Source organism: Apteryx mantelli, chromosome 22 (genome assembly GCF_036417845.1).
Source record: "Apteryx mantelli isolate bAptMan1 chromosome 22, bAptMan1.hap1, whole genome shotgun sequence".
Classification (NCBI taxonomy): Eukaryota; Metazoa; Chordata; class Aves; order Apterygiformes; family Apterygidae; genus Apteryx; species Apteryx mantelli.
In genome coordinates this window covers 9,011,426-9,016,853 of record NC_089999.1, presented here as the reverse complement: position 1 = coordinate 9,016,853, position 5,428 = coordinate 9,011,426, and positions in this window count along the sequence as shown.

Here is a 5,428-nt window from a genome sequence, read left to right as displayed (position 1 = left end):
ATAGGTTATGTTAGCTGCATTTTACAAGCACTATGAATGTTATTGGAGAAAACTGTCATTTTTAATGACAGCACCAGCTCCAATTACCACATAGCTGATACACTTGGGATTTGGAAGTTTTTTTTTAAATCACTTGAAATCTAAAAAAACCTTCATTATCAGCTTCTGAGCTGGATGTAAATAACTTCACCTGGTGTTAAGAAGTTTAACATTTCACAGGGCACACGAACAACTTAAAGCCATTTATAAATGTAGCTTCAGTTTCCTGGCAAATTATACAATGACTTAAACAGCGAAGAACACGGGACAACCGACCCAGGAGCGAAACCGGACGGGGAAGATGAGCGAGGCTAAAGGAGGCGTTGGGGGCGAGTTGCCATCGGGGTCAGCCCAGATGCCCGGCACGCAGCTCCCCCAAGGCTCGGGATAAAGCAGGGACGCGCACAGGTCTTGCCGGTCCTTCCCGCGCTCTGAACTCGGCGAGAAGCCTAAGTCTGGCTGCTGGCAAGACCAACGGCCGCCTTAGCCGGGGCTCAAGGGGACGCGGGTTTTGCCAAAGCGGAACGCGCGCTCCGTGCGTGCGGCTTTCTCGCGCGGGGGCCGCGTGGGAGCCGCGAGCGCCGTTACGCCCACGCAAAGTCCCCCGCGCGGCGGCAGCCTCCGAGGGCTCCCGAGACGTCCCCTGGGCTTCCCTCGTCTCCTTCGCGCGCCAGCGTCGCCAAAAATAAGAGCGAGCCGGGGCTCCTTCTGCAAACTCACTTCCGAAAAGTCGGAAGTTGCCCGGAGAAGCCTGGTTTCCCGGCTGCGGGAAGCGGAGCTGCCCGCGCTCGCGCCCCGGCTTGCGCCGCCGCTCCGACGCGGCAGGTGGAAAAGCGAAACGCTGAAAACGTTGGCTCCCCCCAGGTGAACGAAAGCCTTGCAGTCAGCAAGAAGAACAGCAGCTTTCTAGTTTGTGGCAAGTAGAAAGTGGGATTGAATCATTACTTGAAGAAGAACATGTTTCAATTTCTATAAATAAAGCCCTGCGAGGCACATAGCCAAAGCAGCGCAAGTCAATATAGCTTTTCTATATGCGCTGTCAAACTTTACTTTTAGGCAGCATATTAATTACATAGTCAATAATTGTGGGTTTCATTAGTGTATTAAATACCTCAATCAATAATATTTATACTTCTCCGAGACAGTCCTCACCGAAAAAAGGGAGGAGTAATTTTTGAGCCTGCAGTTCAAAAAGTCAGTGCAGCACACCAGCAAGGCTTTAATGGAAAACATAAAACACCAGAAACAGACAAAAATTGGATTATTACTCTTATTTTTCAGCCTTTTGTACAATAAGCCACGAGGGAATTCCAAGAGCTAAACTGATGGCAAAAAAATTAGATTTCCCCCTCTTAATTGCACAACAGCGATGTCAGGCTGGACATGACAAACGGTCACATCTTTCATTTCTAAACCTGATGGATCCGAGCAGCAGGACGAGAGCCGGCGGCCGCAGTCTGCCCAGCAAACTTCCTGACGACAAACTCCCCGCGCAAAGAGCCTATTTCTGGCGCATCCCCGCAGGGAAGCCGAGCGGAGGACGGCTTTAAAGGTGCCTTTATCATAACCAGGACCATCCCAGCAGAACGTAGCTGTATGAGAAACTGCAGACCTCGTGTCGTTACAGACCTCATCAAATTCATCCAAGATAAGTCCAAACACTGAATATATCAAGCACGAGAAAAGGAGATCAGGAGATTTTTATTTTTTCTTTCCCAAAGCCGTGTTGAAACGCTGCTCACACCTCCTTTAGAAGGACAAGAGGCTTGGGGCAGGGCGAAGGGGGAGGAAAAATTGCCTTTGGAAATATCCAGGTTGCTTTATGTAACCTAGATGAGCAGCCATAGACAAGGAAGGAGAAAGCAAAGTACTACAAGCAGCCTGCAAACCCTCCCCAAGGCATGCTTTCGGCATGGCAGGAAGGCTGCATTTAACAACAAATCAATGCACTCTAAACAGGAAAAATAAAAACAAACACCTTCCCCCCCCACCCCAAACACAGACACCTAAGTACTCAAACAAAACACACAGAAAAATACATAACAGTCCTCGCCAAAAAACCATCTGGTGATTCAAACCACTTTGTGTATATATATACATACAAATATGTGCGTGTGTGTGAGAAATAAGAACATAAGCATGAAAAACAGACTAAAAAGCTGAGACAAGGTCTCCGGGCCTCTTGCACCTTCACAGATGATATATTAAATAGAATTTCCACTCCCTGTAATAAGACTGGTGATATTTACTGCACCACTATAATATTTATAATGCATAATGCACTGCAAAGCACTCCCTTTCGCAAATGCAGCTTTCAAAGTAGACGGACAACTTGCTCTGCTAGAACCGGGGGCAAGCTCCTGAAGTCCGATCCACGTTGTGTTTTCATGACCCTCTTATACAAAAATGATATCAAGCCCCTATCTGAATCACTTTGGCAGCCGAACGGTTGTCCTGGGCAGGGCGTCTCCGAAAGGTGCCCTCCTCCACCAGCCAGGCACCGACGGCGGCGAGGAAGCAACAGCCGATTTTCCTCAAAAGCTGCTAGTTCAGGGGCCAGAAAACAAGAAAGCAAAGGGAAAGGAGAGATGACCAAACAGCACATGGAAGGCAAGTGCATCTTCCTCCCCCCCTCAAGATGTTATGCGGTATCTCGGGCAGCCAATGCAAATACCACAGAGTATTAAGAATCAAAACATCAGACTCATCAACTTACACTCTCACACCCATTGCACTAAAAGGACAATCCGATCATGCGGGAACACGGGAGCCCACACACACACGCTCATCCAAGCTGCCAGGCAGAGCGCGCACAGGGCGACGCACACAGCCACCAAAAACAGGCGCAGCAGTCGCTTCTCATCACTGCAAGCAGACCACAATTTTTTATTTTTTTTATAAGAGCTCTTAGACTATATTACTGCTCAACGCTTTATTTTGGGGAGAAGAAAAACCCAAAACACTGATGCATCTTATAAATGAGATCTGACTCAAGTTCAGTCTCCCCTCCAGAGACTGGTAAAGGTCACTAACAATTAATTTAAGATTGATGTACAGCTAAAACATAGTTAAACCGTAACTCTGGAAATGAACACAAACGGCAAACTACCTGAACATGGCACAATGTCAGACCATGCTCCAAATCCGTTCTCAACCACCCAGAACTTGATGTTCTCCTGTAATTGCCCTTGTACCTGACTGTTCAGAATCAGCAGCCTCCCTGTGCTGCCTTCGCTTTGTGAATTTTATTTAAAGCTAAACATCAGCAGCCACAGGACTCTTCACCTCACAAAGATCTAGTTAGGAGGTATTCCAGCAGTCTCTCAATTTAGAAAATACATATCAGTCATCCTGCGCAGATAATAGCTGAAACCATTCAGCAGTAACCTGGACAGTAGCAAGGGGAGATTTATGATGAAGAGAAGGAAAAGATAGGCTCGTTTGCCCATAATCCCAATTAGCGTTATGAGCCCGCTTATTTGACTCTGCCAAGAGGAAAAAAGCTCAGAGCTTTCTGAAGAGTCCTGTTTTCCATTGCCCCATGTTAGCATCTGCAGTGATCCAGCAGGGTTTGTATAACCGTGGCTACTTGGCAGTGAAACGGAGAGGACAGAATGAAGATGTCTCCGCAGCTTTTCTGCCCTCATGATCTAGCGAGAAGGCTGCGCAGAACCTCACCGACATGAAGGATCAGATGCTTTCTTTCACCTGTCAAATTATTATTAACAGATTATCTTCAACAGTTTGTTCTATGATCAAGAGAAGGAAGTGAGATATTCATATATATTATATATATATATATGAATATGAATGAGGGAAATCATATCCCCCTCTCAGGTTTCATTTTGCTAAATTAGCTCTTCTAGGCCCCTCCTAAAAAAGATCTTCAATCTCCTACTCAGCTTTGAGTCCTCCTCTATACTTACCCCAGCTGAGATTTTTTGCCTCTATATGGAGCAGACCAGAATTGTACATAGCATTTGAGATGAGATCTCACCAGAGTCTTATATAATGCTATCATACTTGTATAGCTATACTAGAAATACCTTGCCTTACATAGCTTGATGTCTTATCACATACTGACTGATTAAAGCATGCTTAAAACCCCTCTATTTTTCCAATCACTAATGAGAACTAATAAAAAAAAAAACTGCTGTAAAGTGGATGCTCAAGTAAAGGACTTTTCACATCAACTATTTACGTTCTTTTTTTTGCTCCAGTCTTCAAGGTCATTCAGCTCTTCCCGTAGAATACCTTAATCCTCTCGAGTATTGATACCTTCCATCTCTAGTGCTCTGGATGATGGCAGAGTAAACCCAGTGATACGCATGCACAGCAGTTCCCTCTGGGAGAATGAGCTGCCCCAATAGAGAGCATAAAGCTGCACTGCCAGCAAATGCATGCTAGCACGAATGCCCATAAAACTTTCTAGTGTAGACGTGGCCTGAGACTTAAGAAATAGCCTCCAGGAACATGTTGCATTACCACTTGCTATCAGCCCCCTCAAACTGGGAAGGAGGGACAGAAGGGAGGAGCAGAGCTTAAAAAACTGGTTAGCAGAGTGGAAAGATGGATTATCACTGCTAACCTACCATTTGTCAATCCAGAACCATGCTGAAGACTGTAATTTTCTAGTCAATGCTTTATAAGCAAGGTCAGAGGAAACAAATACTTCAATAAAAAATTCCAGGCATCAGCAGAAGAACCCAGTCATGATCCTCAGAATCCAAAAGGAGGAAGGGGTTGTTTGTGCGACTAATGGGCCCAGGATAACGTCTTTCATGTCCGTCAATGGAAACGGCGTTTGCAGTTCTTCAACATAAAGCCTTAAGACGACAAACAGGAAACCACAGGAAGAAGGGCAGCAAACAAATACATGAAGGAACACAGCTCTACAGTGCAAAACAAACAAACAAACTTCAGTTTTGCTACCAAAGACCAACTGCAGTACTGCCCGGATGCTTGGAGCTGTGCAGCAAATGCCAAGCTGTGAGCTGCAGCCAGGGAACACATAATTAATGTGATTAGGAGCACACAGAGCTAGCATGCTCTGCTGACTGAAAAGCCCAGTAGCATAATTACCGTTTTCTGTACTAGCTCTATGTCTGAACAAATCTCAAAGCCTGGTTAGTTTTAGACTGCTGTGTAAACGTCAATAAAAATCCCAGAAGTGCCAGCTCATCAGCATTCTCAGGCACAGAAATGGTGAAAATATCACTGCATTTCCATGCTGTTAACATCAGGCAAAGAAGTCTCCATTCTTTGGTCTAACCTTAGAGTTTGTAATAAGGTACCATCTCCCCCAAGTGAATGCTTATTATGAAAGCTAATTAATTGCTTTCCAGTAATGAGAAGTCTTTGGTGTTCAAAGAAAGCAAAATTCACTACA